This window comes from Procambarus clarkii, chromosome 14 (assembly GCF_040958095.1).
Source record: "Procambarus clarkii isolate CNS0578487 chromosome 14, FALCON_Pclarkii_2.0, whole genome shotgun sequence".
Lineage (NCBI taxonomy): Eukaryota > Metazoa > Arthropoda > Malacostraca > Decapoda > Cambaridae > Procambarus > Procambarus clarkii.
This window is the reverse complement of record NC_091163.1, coordinates 27,215,299-27,232,734: the sequence shown is the minus strand read 5'-3', so window position 1 is coordinate 27,232,734 and position 17,436 is coordinate 27,215,299.

The window sequence follows — 17,436 nt, the reverse complement described above, 5'->3', positions numbered from 1 at the left end:
CGGTAGTGGACCCCCCCCATATCGACCCTGTGGGCGGCAGTGGACCCCCTATCGATCCTGTGGGCGGCAGTGGACCCCCTACCGACCCAGTGGGTGGCAGTGGACCCCCTGCCGACCCTGTGGGCGGTAGTGGACCCCTACCGACCCTGTGGACGGTAGTTGACTTCATAGCGACCCTGTGGGCGGTAGTGGACCCCATACCGACCCTGTGGGTGGCGGTGGACCCCATACCGACTCTGTGGGCGGCAGTGAACCCTATATACTAATCCTGTGGGCGATACTGTACCCTATAGTCATCCTGTGGGGGCAATGGATGCCATACATATCCAGTGGGTGTTATTGTACCCCATACTTATTCTGTGGGTGGTTGGAGCCCCATACCCATCCTGTGGGTTATAGTGGACCCCATACTCATCCTGTGGGTGGTATTGGACCCCATACCTATCCCGTGGGTGGTTGTGAGCCCATACCCATCCTGTCGGTGGTAGTGGACGCAATACACATCCAGTGGATGGTATTGGATCCCATACCCTTCCTGTGGGTGGAAGTGATCCCCATACCATTCCTGTGGGTGGATGTGACCCCCATACTCATCCTGCGGGTGTTATTGGACCCCTTACCCACCTAACAGGTGGTAGTGGACCCTATACTAATCCTATAGTTTCCAATATTCCACACCATACCATCCTGTTTGCAGTAGTTTACCCTATATACATTCCAACATAACATCGTTTTCTGTTAGCGTTCCTACAAAACATTCTTTAAAGATTTCTAAAGCACAAACTATGGTATATAATATTGATTGGTGAAGCACTTATTCTATGTAATAATTTATTGTGCTTATTATAATTTACTAAGAACAACTAATATTTCTCAAAACAAAACTACGAGCCTTCAATAGGATGTAGCTGATCTGTAATATTATAAGAGCATGGACAATAGTAGGTGAATTTCACAACCCATGTGGGACCTGAAAACTACAATTTTCGTTATAATTGAACCAATCACGACTATTCAGCTATCTACGTTGATGGACGAGTACTGTGAGACGTAAATTGGTACGTGAGGAAGAGTTTGAGCCTTGGTAAAAAAGTTAACTGGGAATATATCACATATGTACTAAATCACATTCCACATATTGACTTTAAGCACTAGTCATATATGTACTGTCTTGTGTGAGAACGGGTTGTAACAGGGGCATATTATTAACATAACTTCCCATATTAACAGGGACTTGATGAAATTAACGTCTAAATGACCCCTCACTTGCTCTGGTGCTCTTGGGAGGTGTTGATCTTTGGGGTATTTAAATACTCCGAAATTACCATCTCTTTTAGGGTCTGAGCGGGTGGTGGAGAGGGTTAAGGCGTACCTGTTATGCCAGTTGCTGGAAGGCTTCTGTGCTGGCTAGGGTTCGAGTCTCCTGGTGGGAAAGTGTTCTAAAGTTGTATACTTAACTCTCGTGTTTAGGAGAGTTGTGCCTTAAGCAGAGACACTGTGTCTTCCCATATTAACAGGGACTTGATGAAATATATATATATATATATATATATATATATATATATATATATATATATATATATATATATATATATTATTAAATATGACCGAAAAAGTAAGATTAATAATTCTAACACGAATTTTCTCAATCTTTCGTACATTTCTTTTCACTGTTGGAGGTAAATCAAAAATCAATTCTCCAAAATTCATTTTTATTTCTAGTCTGACGCGACACGAGCGCGTTTCGTAAAACTTATTACATTTTCAAAGACTTTAGTTTACAAATACACAACTGAATAGAACTTACGCATCTCCGATTTTATATCTACATTTGAGTGAGGTGGAAGGGGTAATGTGGCATTAATCAACACAAGACAGAACAAGAGGTGGCATTAAGAGGGTATTAATTTCATCAACACAAGACAGAACAAGAGGTGGCATTAATAGGGTATTAATTTCATCAACACAAGACAGAACACGAAACAATGGGTATTGAATAGAAGTGTTTGTAGAAAGCCTATTGGTCCATATTTTTTGATGCTTCTATATTGGAGCGGAGTCTTGAGGTGGGTAGAATATAGTTGTGCAATAATTGGCTGTTGATTGCTGGTGTTGAATTCTTGATGTGTAGTGCCTCGCAAACGTCAAGCCGCCTGCCATCGCTGTATCTATCGATGATTTCTGTGTTGTTTACTAGGATTTCTCTGGCGATGGTTTGGTTGTGGGAAGAGATTATATGTTCCTTAATGGAGCCCTGTTGCTTATGCATCGTTAAACGCCTAGAAAGAGATGTTGTTGTCTTGCCTATATACTGGGATATTTACTATAAAACCAGAAAAACGGCCAGCCTACTCATGAGAAACTCTCCAGACACAAAACAGAACGCTTTAAAAGAGACTAACGTCGTCTATGCCTTCAAATGCCCTCTTGGGGACTGTAAGCTCCAAAAAAACCAGTATATAGGCAAGACAAAGCGTACTAGTTATGGCAGCTACTGGAAGGTAGTTGTGCTTTCTGGGTTCGAGTCCCACTGGTGGGTGTTGTCCAAAGATTGTTAATCTTCACTTGTGGTTTATGCAAGTAGAGGCTTATAAGCTGGACACGAGTTCTCTCACATTGTCAGTGGCTTGATGAAAAACGCAGACTAACCTCACACTCATCTGGCGCCCTTGGGAAGTGGAGATATTTGAGATGTATATATATCTCGAAGTCTCTACTTCTTTTGTAGGGTCTGATGGTGTAGTGGGTTAAAGAGTACTAGTTATGGCAGCTACTGGAAGGTAGTTGTGCTTTCTTGGTTCGAGTCCCACTGGTGGGTGTTGTCCAAAGATTGTTAATCTTCACTTGTGGTTTATGCAAGTATAGGCTTATAAGCTGGACACGAGTTCTCTCACATTGACAGTGGCTTGATGAAAAACGCAGACTAACCTCACACTCATCTGGCGCCCTCGGGAAGTGGAGATATTTGAGATGTATATATATCTCGAAGTCTCTACTTCTTTTGTAGGGTCTGATGGTGTAGTGGGTTAAAGCGTACTAGTTATATATATATATATATATATATATATATATATATATATATATATGTCGTACCTAGTAGCCAGAACGCACTTCTCACTTCTCAGCCTACAATGCAAGGCCCGATTTGCCTAATAAACCAAGTTTTCCTGAATTATTATATTTTCTCTAATTTTTTTCTTATGAAATGATAAAGTTACCCATTTCATTATGTATGAGGTGAATTTTTTTTATTGGACTTAAAATTAACGTAGATATATGACCGAACCTAACCAACCCTACCTAACCTAACCTAACCTATCTCTATAGGCTAGGTTAGGTTCGGTAGCCGAAAAAGTTAGGTAAGGTTAGGTTAGGTAGGTTAGGTAGTCGAAAAACAATAATGTCGTGAAAACTTGGCTTACTAGGCAAATTGGGCCTTGCATAGTAGGCTGAGAAGTGCGTTCTGGCTACTAGGTACGACATATATATATATATATATATATATATATATATATATATATATATATATATATATATATATATATATATACATATATATATATATATATATATATATATATATATATATATATATATGTATATATATATATATATATATATATATATATATATATATATATATATATATATATATATATATATATATATATATATATATATATATATATATATATATGCGAACAAGCCTGAATGGTCCCCAGGACATATGCAACTGAAAACTCACACCCCAGAAGTGACTCGAACCCATACTCCCAGAAGCAACGCAACTGGTATGTACAAGACGCCTTAATCCACTTGACCATCACGACCGGACATAATGAGGTGATAGCCGAGGCTATATGAACCACCCCACCGCCGGCACTCGGATAGTTATCTTGGGCATAGCATTTTACCAAATCACCTCATTCTTTGGGGCACACGTGAGGAACACAAATGCGAACAAGCCTGAATGGTCCCCAGGACATATGCAACTGAAAACTCACAGCCCAGAAGTGACTCGAACCCATACTCCCAGAAGCAACGCAACTGGTATGTACAAGACGCCTTAATCCACTTGACCATCACGACCGGACATAATGAGGTGATAGCCGAGGCTATATGAACCACCCCACCGCCGGCACTCGGATAGTTATCTTGGGCATAGCATTTTCCCAAATCACCTCATTCTTTGGGGCACACGTGAGGAACACAAATGCGAACAAGCCTGAATGGTCCCCAGGACATATGCAACTGAAAACTCACACCCCAGAAGTGACTCGAACCCATACTCCAAGAAGCAACGCAACTGGTATGTACAAGACGCCTTAATCCACTTGACCATCACGACCGGACATAATGAGGTGATAGCCGAGGCTATATGAACCACCCCACCGCCGGCACTCGGATAGTTATCTTGGGCATAGCATTTTACCAAATCACCTCATTCTTTGGGGCACACGTGAGGAACACAAATGCGAACAAGCCTGAATGGTCCCCAGGACATATGCAACTGAAAACTCACACCCCAGAAGTGACTCGAACCCATACTCCCAGAAGCAACGCAACTGGTATGTACAAGACGCCTTAATCCACTTGACCATCACGACCGGACATAATGAGGTGATAGCCGAGGCTATATGAACCACCCCACCGCCGGCACTCGGATAGTTATCTTGGGCATAGCATTTTCCCAAATCACCTCATTCTTTGGGGCACACGTGAGGAACACAAATGCGAACAAGCCTGAATGGTCCCCAGGACATATGCAACTGAAAACTCACACCCCAGAAGTGACTCGAACCCATACTCCCAGAAGCAACGCAACTGGTATGTACAAGACGCCTTAATCCACTTGACCATCACGACCGGACATAATAAGGTGATAGCCGAGGCTATATGAACCACCCCACCGCCGGCACTCAGATAGTTATCTTGGGCATAGCATTTTACCAAATCACCTCATTCTTTGGGGCACACGTGAGGAACACAAATGCGAACAAGCCTGAATGGTCCCCAGGACATATGCAACTGAAAATTCACACCCCAGAAGTGGCTCGAACCCATACTCCCAGAAGCAACGCAACTGGTATGTACAAGACGCCTTAATCCACTTGACCATCACGACCGGACATAATGAGGTGATAGCCGAGGCTATATGAACCACCCCACCGCCGGCACTCGGATAGTTATCTTGGGCATAGCATTTTCCCAAATCACCTCATTCTTTGGGGCACACGTGAGGAACACAAATGCGAACAAGCCTGAATGGTCCCCAGGACATATGCAACTGAAAACTCACACCCCAGAAGTGACTCGAACCCATACTCCCAGAAGCAACGCAACTGGTATGTACAAGATGCCTTAATCCACTTGACCATCACGACCGGACATAATGAGGTGATAGCCGAGGCTATATGAACCACCCCACCGCGGGCACTCGGATAGTTATCTTGGGCATAGCATTTTACGAAATCACCTCATTCTTTGCGGCACACGTGAGGAACACAAATGCGAACAAGCCTGAATGGTCCCCAGGACATATGCAACTGAAAACTCACACCCCAGAAGTGACTCGAACCCATACTCCCAGAAGCAACGCAACTGGTATGTACAAGACGCCTTAATCCACTTGACCATCACGACCGGACATAATGAGGTGATAGCCGAGGCTATATGAACCACCCCACCGCCGGCACTCGGATAGTTATCTTGGGCATAGCATTTTACCAAATCACCTCATTCTTTGGGGCACACGTGAGGAACACAAATGCGAACAAGCCTGAATGGTCCCCAGGACATATGCAACTGAAAACTCACACCCCAGAAGTGACTCGAACCCATACTCCCAGAAGCAACGCAACTGGTATGTACAAGAAGCCTTAATCCACTTGACGATCACGACCGGACATAATGAGGTGATAGCCGAGGCTATATGAACCACCCCACCGCCGGCACTCGGATAGTTATCTTGGGCATAGCATTTTACCAAATCACCTCATTCTTTGGGGCACACGTGAGGAACACAAATGCGAACAAGCCTGAATGGTCCCCAGGACATATGCAACTGAAAACTCACAGCCCAGAAGTGACTCGAACCCATACTCCCAGAAGCAACGCAACTGGTATGTACAAGACGCCTTAATCCACTTGACCATCACGACCGGACATAATGAGGTGATAGCCGAGGCTATATGAACCACCCCACCGCCGGCACTCGGATTGTTATCTTGGGCATAGCATTTTCCCAAATCACCTCATTCTTTGGGGCACACGTGAGGAACACAAATGCGAACAAGCCTGAATGGTCCCCAGGACATATGCAACTGAAAACTCACACCCCAGAAGTGACTCGAACCCATACTCCCAGAAGCAACGCAACTGGTATGTACAAGACGCCTTAATCCACTTGACCATCACGACCGGACATAATGAGGTGATAGCCGAGGCTATATGAACCACCCCACCGCCGGCACTCGGATAGTTATCTTGGGCATAGCATTTTACCAAATCACCTCATTCTTTGGGGCACACGTGAGGAACACAAATGCGAACAAGCCTGAATGGTCCCCAGGACATATGCAACTGAAAACTCACACCCCAGAAGTGACTCGAACCCATACTCCCAGAAGCAACGCAACTGGTATGTACAAGACGCCTTAATCCACTTGACCATCACGACCGGACATAATGAGGTGATAGCCGAGGCTATATGAACCACCCCACCGCCGGCACTCGGATAGTTATCTTGGGCATAGCATTTTCCCAAATCACCTCATTCTTTGGGGCACACGTGAGGAACACAAATGCGAACAAGCCTGAATGGTCCCCAGGACATATGCAACTGAAAACTCACACCCCAGAAGTGACTCGAACCCATACTCCCAGAAGCAACGCAACTGGTATGTACAAGACGCCTTAATCCACTTGACCATCACGACCGGACATAATAAGGTGATAGCCGAGGCTATATGAACCACCCCACCGCCGGCACTCAGATAGTTATCTTGGGCATAGCATTTTACCAAATCACCTCATTCTTTGGGGCACACGTGAGGAACACAAATGCGAACAAGCCTGAATGGTCCCCAGGACATATGCAACTGAAAATTCACACCCCAGAAGTGGCTCGAACCCATACTCCCAGAAGCAACGCAACTGGTATGTACAAGACGCCTTAATCCACTTGACCATCACGACCGGACATAATGAGGTGATAGCCGAGGCTATATGAACCACCCCACCGCCGGCACTCGGATAGTTATCTTGGGCATAGCATTTTCCCAAATCACCTCATTCTTTGGGGCACACGTGAGGAACACAAATGCGAACAAGCCTGAATGGTCCCCAGGACATATGCAACTGAAAACTCACACCCCAGAAGTGACTCGAACCCATACTCCCAGAAGCAACGCAACTGGTATGTACAAGATGCCTTAATCCACTTGACCATCACGACCGGACATAATGAGGTAATAGCCGAGGCTATATGAACCACCCCACCGAGGGCACTCGGATAGTTATCTTGGGCATAGCATTTTACGAAATCACCTCATTCTTTGCGGCACACGTGAGGAACACAAATGCGAACAAGCCTGAATGGTCCCCAGGACATATGCAACTGAAAACTCACACCCCAGAAGTGACTCGAACCCATACTCCCAGAAGCAACGCAACTGGTATGTACAAGACGCCTTAATCCACTTGACCATCACGACCGGACATAATGAGGTGATAGCCGAGGCTATATGAACCACCCCACCGCCGGCACTCGGATAGTTATCTTGGGCATAGCATTTTACCAAATCACCTCATTCTTTGGGGCACACGTGAGGAACACAAATGCGAACAAGCCTGAATGGTCCCCAGGACATATGCAACTGAAAACTCACACCCCAGAAGTGACTCGAACCCATACTCCCAGAAGCAACGCAACTGGTATGTACAAGACGCCTTAATCCACTTGACCATCACGACCGGACATAATGAGGTGATAGCCGAGGCTATATGAACCACCCCACCGCCGGCACTCGGATAGTTATCTTGGGCATAGCATTTTACCAAATCACCTCATTCTTTGGGGCACACGTGAGGAACACAAATGCGAACAAGCCTGAATGGTCCCCAGGACATATGCAACTGAAAACTCACAGCCCAGAAGTGACTCGAACCCATACTCCCAGAAGCAACGCAACTGGTATGTACAAGACGCCTTAATCCACTTGACCATCACGACCGGACATAATGAGGTGATAGCCGAGGCTATATGAACCACCCCACCGCCGGCACTCGGATAGTTATCTTGGGCATAGCATTTTCCCAAATCACCTCATTCTTTGGGGCACACGTGAGGAACACAAATGCGAAAAAGCCTGAATGGTCCCCAGGACATATGCAACTGAAAACTCACACCCCAGAAGTGACTCGAACCCATACTCCCAGAAGCAACGCAACTGGTATGTACAAGACGCCTTAATCCACTTGACCATCACGACCGGACATAATGAGGTGATAGCCGAGGCTATATGAACCACCCCACCGCCGGCACTCGGATAGTTATCTTGGGCATAGCATTTTACCAAATCACCTCATTCTTTGGGGCACACGTGAGGAACACAAATGCGAACAAGCCTGAATGGTCCCCAGGACATATGCAACTGAAAACTCACACCCCAGAAGTGACTCGAACCCATACTCCCAGAAGCAATGCAACTGGTATGTACAAGACGCCTTAATCCACTTGACCATCACGACCGGACATAATGAGGTGATAGCCGAGGCTATATGAACCACCCCACCGCCGGCACTCGGATAGTTATCTTGGGCATAGCATTTTCCCAAATCACCTCATTCTTTGGGGCACACGTGAGGAACACAAATGCGAACAAGCCTGAATGGTCCCCAGGACATATGCAACTGAAAACTCACACCCCAGAAGTGACTCGAACCCATACTCCCAGAAGCAACGCAACTGGTATGTACAAGACGCCTTAATCCACTTGACCATCACGACCGGACATAATAAGGTGATAGCCGAGGCTATATGAACCACCCCACCGCCGGCACTCGGATAGTTATCTTGGGCATAGCATTTTACCAAATCACCTCATTCTTTGGGGCACACGTGAGGAACACAAATGCGAACAAGCCTGAATGGTCCCCAGGACATATGCAACTGAAAATTCACACCCCAGAAGTGGCTCGAACCCATACTCCCAGAAGCAACGCAACTGGTATGTACAAGACGCCTTAATCTACTTGACCATCACGACCGGACATAATGAGGTGATAGCCGAGGCTATATGAACCACCCCACCGCCGGCACTCGGATAGTTATCTTGGGCATAGCATTTTCCCAAATCACCTCATTCTTTGGGGCACACGTGAGGAACACAAATGCGAACAAGCCTGAATGGTCCCCAGGACATATGCAACTGAAAACTCACACCCCAGAAGTGACTCGAACCCATACTCCCAGAAGCAACGCAACTGGTATGTACAAGACGCCTTAATCCACTTGACCATCACGACCGGACATAATGAGGTGATAGCCGAGGCTATATGAACCACCCCACCGCCGGCACTCGGATAGTTATCTTGGGCATAGCATTTTTCGAAATCACCTCATTCTTTGCGGCACACGTGAGGAACACAAATGCGAACAAGCCTGAATGGTCCCCAGGACATATGCAACTGAAAACTCACACCCCAGAAGTGACTCGAACCCATACTCCCAGAAGCAACGCAACTGGTATGTACAAGACGCCTTAATCCACTTGACCATCACGACCGGACATAATGAGGTGATAGCCGAGGCTATATGAACCACCCCACCGCCGGCACTCGGATAGTTATCTTGGGCATAGCATTTTCCCAAATCACCTCATTCTTTGGGGCACACGTGAGGAACACAAATGCGAACAAGCCTGAATGGTCCCCAGGACATATGGAACTGAAAACTCACACCCCAGAAGTGACTCGAACCCATACTCCCAGAAGCAACGCAACTGGTATGTACAAGATGCCTTAATCCACTTGACCATCACGACCGGACATAATGAGGTGATAGCCGAGGCTATATGAACCACCCCACCGCGGGCACTCGGATAGTTATCTTGGGCATAGCATTTTACGAAATCACCTCATTCTTTGCGGCACACGTGAGGAACACAAATGCGAACAAGCCTGAATGGTCCCCAGGACATATGCAACTGAAAACTCACACCCCAGAAGTGACTCGAACCCATACTCCCAGAAGCAACGCAACTGGTATGTACAAGACGCCTTAATCCACTTGACCATCACGACCGGACATAATGAGGTGATAGCCGAGGTTATATGAACCACCCCACCGCCGGCACTCGGATAGTTATCTTGGGCATAGCATTTTACCAAATCACCTCATTCTTTGGGGCACACGTGAGGAACACAAATGCGAACAAGCCTGAATGGTCCCCAGGACATATGCAACTGAAAACTCACACCCCAGAAGTGACTCGAACCCATACTCCCAGAAGCAACGCAACTGGTATGTACAAGACGCCTTAATCCACTTGACCATCACGACCGGACATAATGAGGTGATAGCCGAGGCTATATGAACCACCCCACCGCCGGCACTCGGATAGTTATCTTGGGCATAGCATTTTACCAAATCACCTCATTCTTTGGGGCACACGTGAGGAACACAAATGCGAACAAGCCTGAATGGTCCCCAGGACATATGCAACTGAAAACTCACAGCCCAGAAGTGACTCGAACCCATACTCCCAGAAGCAACGCAACTGGTATGTACAAGACGCCTTAATCCACTTGACCATCACGACCGGACATAATGAGGTGATAGCCGAGGCTATATGAACCACCCCACCGCCGGCACTCGGATAGTTATCTTGGGCATAGCATTTTCCCAAATCACCTCATTCTTTGGGGCACACGTGAGGAACACAAATGCGAACAAGCCTGAATGGTCCCCAGGACATATGCAACTGAAAACTCACACCCCAGAAGTGACTCGAACCCATACTCCCAGAAGCAACGCAACTGGTATGTACAAGACGCCTTAATCCACTTGACCATCACGACCGGACATAATGAGGTGATAGCCGAGGCTATATGAACCACCCCACCGCTGGCACTCGGATAGTTATCTTGGGCATAGCATTTTCCCAAATTACCTCATTCTTTGGGGCACACGTGAGGAACACAAATGCGAACAAGCCTGAATGGTCCCCAGGACATATGCAACTGAAAACTCACACCCCAGAAGTGACTCGAACCCATACTCCCAGAAGCAACGCAACTGGTATGTACAAGACGCCTTAATCCACTTGACCATCACGACCGGACATAATAAGGTGATAGCCGAGGCTATATGAACCACCCCACCGCCGGCACTCGGATAGTTATCTTGGGCATAGCATTTTACCAAATCACCTCATTCTTTGGGGCACACGTGAGGAACACAAATGCGAACAAGCCTGAATGGTCCCCAGGACATATGCAACTGAAAATTCACACCCCAGAAGTGGCTCGAACCCATACTCCCAGAAGCAACGCAACTGGTATGTACAAGACGCCTTAATCTACTTGACCATCACGACCGGACATAATGAGGTGATAGCCGAGGCTATATGAACCACCCCACCGCCGGCACTCGGATAGTTATCTTGGGCATAGCATTTTCCCAAATCACCTCATTCTTTGGGGCACACGTGAGGAACACAAATGCGAACAAGCCTGAATGGTCCCCAGGACATATGCAACTGAAAACTCACACCCCAGAAGTGACTCGAACCCATACTCCCAGAAGCAACGCAACTGGTATGTACAAGACGCCTTAATCCACTTGACCATCACGACCGGACATAATGAGGTGATAGCCGAGGCTATATGAACCACCCCACCGCCGGCACTCGGATAGTTATCTTGGGCATAGCATTTTTCGTAATCACCTCATTCTTTGCGCCACACGTGAGGAACACAAATGCGAACAAGCCTGAATGGTCCCCAGGACATATGCAACTGAAAACTCACACCCCAGAAGTGACTCGAACCCATACTCCCAGAAGCAACGCAACTGGTATGTACAAGACGCCTTAATCCACTTGACCATCACGACCGGACATAATGAGGTGATAGCCGAGGCTATATGAACCACCCCACCGCCGGCACTCGGATAGTTATCTTGGGCATAGCATTTTACCAAATCACCTCATTCTTTGGGGCACACGTGAGGAACACAAATGCGAACAAGCCTGAATGGTCCCCAGGACATATGCAACTGAAAACTCACACCCCAGAAGTGACTCGAACCCATACTCCCAGAAGCAACGCAACTGGTATGTACAAGACGCCTTAATCCACTTGACCATCACGACCGGACATAATGAGGTGATAGCCGAGGCTATATGAACCACCCCACCGCCGGCACTCGGATAGTTATCTTGGGCATAGCATTTTACCAAATCACCTCATTCTTTGGGGCACACGTGAGGAACACAAATGCGAACAAGCCTGAATGGTCCCCAGGACATATGCAACTGAAAACTCACACCCCAGAAGTAACTCGAACCCATACTCCCAGAAGCAACGCAACTGGTATGTACAAGACGCCTTAATTCACTTGACCATCACGACCGGACATAATGAGGTGATAGCCGAGGCTATATGAACCACCCCACCGCCGGCACTCGGATAGTTATCTTGGGCATAGCATTTTACCAAATCACCTCATTCTTTGGGGCACACGTGAGGAACACAAATGCGAACAAGCCTGAATGGTCCCCAGGACATATGCAACTGAAAACTCACACCCCAGAAGTGACTCGAACCCATACTCCCAGAAGCAACGCAACTGGTATGTACAAGACGCCTTAATCCACTTGACCATCACGACCGGACATAATGAGGTGATAGCCGAGGCTATATGAACCACCCCACCGCCGGCACTCGGATAGTTATCTTGGGCATAGCATTTTACCAAATCACCTCATTCTTTGGGGCACACGTGAGGAACACAAATGCGAACAAGCCTGAATGGTCCCCAGGACATATGCAACTGAAAACTCACACCCCAGAAGTGACTCGAACCCATACTCCCAGAAGCAACGCAACTGGTATGTACAAGACGCCTTAATCCACTTGACCATCACGACCGGACATAATGAGGTGATAGCCGAGGCTATATGAACCACCCCACCGCCGGCACTCGGATAGTTATCTTGGGCATAGCATTTTACCAAATCACCTCATTCTTTGGGGCACACGTGAGGAACACAAATGCGAACAAGCCTGAATGGTCCCCAGGACATATGCAACTGAAAACTCACACCCCAGAAGTGACTCGAACCCATACTCCCAGAAGCAACGCAACTGGTATGTACAAGACGCCTTAATCCACTTGACCATCACGACCGGACATAATGAGGTGATAGCCGAGGCTATATGAACCACCCCACCGCCGGCACTCGGATAGTTATCTTGGGCATAGCATTTTACCAAATCACCTCATTCTTTGGGGCACACGTGAGGAACACAAATGCGAACAAGCCTGAATGGTCCCCAGGACATATGCAACTGAAAACTCACACCCCAGAAGTAACTCGAACCCATACTCCCAGAAGCAACGCAACTGGTATGTACAAGACGCCTTAATTCACTTGACCATCACGACCGGACATAATGAGGTGATAGCCGAGGCTATATGAACCACCCCACCGCCGGCACTCGGATAGTTATCTTGGGCATAGCATTTTACCAAATCACCTCATTCTTTGGGGCACACGTGAGGAACACAAATGCGAACAAGCCTGAATGGTCCCCAGGACATATGCAACTGAAAACTCACACCCCAGAAGTGACTCGAACCCATACTCCCAGAAGCAACGCAACTGGTATGTACAAGACGCCTTAATCCACTTGACCATCACGACCGGACATAATGAGGTGATAGCCGAGGCTATATGAACCACCCCACCGCCGGCACTCGGATAGTTATCTTGGGCATAGCATTTTACCAAATCACCTCATTCTTTGGGGCACACGTGAGGAACACAAATGCGAACAAGCCTGAATGGTCCCCAGGACATATGCAACTGAAAACTCACACCCCAGAAGTGACTCGAACCCATACTCCCAGAAGCAACGCAACTGGTATGTACAAGACGCCTTAATCCACTTGACCATCACGACCGGACATAATGAGGTGATAGCCGAGGCTATATGAACCACCCCACCGCCGGCACTCGGATAGTTATCTTGGGCATAGCATTTTACCAAATCACCTCATTCTTTGGGGCACACGTGAGGAACACAAATGCGAACAAGCCTGAATGGTCCCCAGGACATATGCAACTGAAAACTCACACCCCAGAAGTGACTCGAACCCATACTCCCAGAAGCAACGCAACTGGTATGTACAAGACGCCTTAATCCACTTGACCATCACGACCGGACATAATGAGGTGATAGCCGAGGCTATATGAACCACCCCACCGCCGGCACTCGGATAGTTATCTTGGGCATAGCATTTTACCAAATCACCTCATTCTTTGGGGCACACGTGAGGAACACAAATGCGAACAAGCCTGAATGGTCCCCAGGACATATGCAACTGAAAACTCACACCCCAGAAGTGACTCGAACCCATACTCCCAGAAGCAACGCAACTGGTATGTACAAGACGCCTTAATCCACTTGACCATCACGACCGGACATAATGAGGTGATAGCCGAGGCTATATGAACCACCCCACCGCCGGCACTCGGATAGTTATCTTGGGCATAGCATTTTACCAAATCACCTCATTCTTTGGGGCACACGTGAGGAACACAAATGCGAACAAGCCTGAATGGTCCCCAGGACATATGCAACTGAAAACTCACACCCCAGAAGTGACTCGAACCCATACTCCCAGAAGCAACGCAACTGGTATGTACAAAACGCCTTAATCCACTTGACCATCACGACCGGACATAATGAGGTGATAGCCGAGGCTATATGAACCACCCCACCGCCGGCACTCGGATAGTTCTCTTGGGCATAGCATTTTACCAAATCACCTCATTCTTTGGGGCACACGTGAGGAACACAAATGCGAACAAGCCTGAATGGTCCCCAGGACATATGCAACTGAAAACTCACACCCCAGAAGTGACTCGAACCCATACTCCCAGAAGCAACGCAACTGGTATGTACAAGACGCCTTAATCCACTTGACCATCACGACCGGACATAATGAGGTGATAGCCGAGGCTATATGAACCACCCCACCGCCGGCACTCGGATAGTTATCTTGGGCATAGCATTTTACCAAATCACCTCATTCTTTGGGGCACACGTGAGGAACACAAATGCGAACAAGCCTGAATGGTCCCCAGGACATATGCAACTGAAAACTCACACCCCAGAAGTGACTCGAACCCATACTCCCAGAAGCAACGCAACTGGTATGTACAAGACGCCTTAATCCACTTGACCATCACGACCGGACATAATGAGGTGATAGCCGAGGCTATATGAACCACCCCACCGCCGGCACTCGGATAGTTATCTTGGGCATAGCATTTTACCAAATCACCTCATTCTTTGGGGCACACGTGAGGAACACAAATGCGAACAAGCCTGAATGGTCCCCAGGACATATGCAACTGAAAACTCACACCCCAGAAGTGACTCGAACCCATACTCCCAGAAGCAACGCAACTGGTATGTACAAGACGCCTTAATCCACTTGACCATCACGACCGGACATAATGAGGTGATAGCCGAGGCTATATGAACCACCCCACCGCCGGCACTCGGATAGTTATCTTGGGCATAGCATTTTACCAAATCACCTCATTCTTTGGGGCACACGTGAGGAACACAAATGCGAACAAGCCTGAATGGTCCCCAGGACATATGCAACTGAAAACTCACACCCCAGAAGTGACTCGAACCCATACTCCCAGAAGCAACGCAACTGGTATGTACAAGACGCCTTAATCCACTTGACCATCACGACCGGACATAATGAGGTGATAGCCGAGGCTATATGAACCACCCCACCGCCGGCACTCGGATAGTTATCTTGGGCATAGTATTTTACCAAATCACCTCATTCTTTGGGGCACACGTGAGGAACACAAATGCGAACAAGCCTGAATGGTCCCCAGGACATATGCAACTGAAAACTCACACCCCAGAAGTGACTCGAACCCATACTCCCAGAAGCAACGCAACTGGTATGTACAAGACGCCTTAATCCACTTGACCATCACGACCGGACATAATGAGGTGATAGCCGAGGCTATATGAACCACCCCACCGCCGGCACTCGGATAGTTATCTTGGGCATAGCATTTTACCAAATCACCTCATTCTTTGGGGCACACGTGAGGAACACAAATGCGAACAAGCCTGAATGGTCCCCAGGACATATGCAACTGAAAACTCACACCCCAGAAGTGACTCGAACCCATACTCCCAGAAGCAACGCAACTGGTATGTACAAGACGCCTTAATTCACTTGACCATCACGACCGGACATAATGAGGTGATAGCCGAGGCTATATGAACCACCCCACCGCCGGCACTCGGATAGTTATCTTGGGCATAGCATTTTACCAAATCACCTCATTCTTTGGGGCACACGTGAGGAACACAAATGCGAACAAGCCTGAATGGTCCCCAGGACATATGCAACTGAAAACTCACACCCCAGAAGTGACTCGAACCCATACTCCCAGAAGCAACGCAACTGGTATGTACAAGACGCCTTAATCCACTTGACCATCACGACCGGACATAATGAGGTGATAGCCGAGGCTATATGAACCACCCCACCGCCGGCACTCGGATAGTTATCTTGGGCATAGCATTTTACCAAATCACCTCATTCTTTGGGGCACACGTGAGGAACACAAATGCGATCAAGCCTGAATGGTCCCCAGGACATATGCAACTGAAAACTCACACCCCAGAAGTGACTCAAACCCATACTCCCAGAAGCAACGCAACTGGTATGTACAAGACGCCTTAATCCACTTGACCATCACGACCGGACATAATGAGGTGATAGCCGAGGCTATATGAACCACCCCACCGCCGGCACTCGGATAGTTATCTTGGGCATAGCATTTTCCCAAATCACCTCATTCTTTGGGGCACACGTGAGGAACACAAATGCGAACAAGCCTGAATGGTCCCCAGGACATATGCAACTCAAAACTCACACCCCAGAAGTGACTCGAACCCATACTCCCAGAAGCAACGCAACTGGTATGTACAAGACGCCTTAATCCACTTGACCATCACGACCGGACATAATGAGGTGATAGCCGAGGCTATATGAACCACCCCACCGCCGGCACTCGGATAGTTATCTTGGGCATAGCATTTTACCAAATCACCTCATTCTTTGGGGCACACGTGAGGAACACAAATGCGAACAAGCCT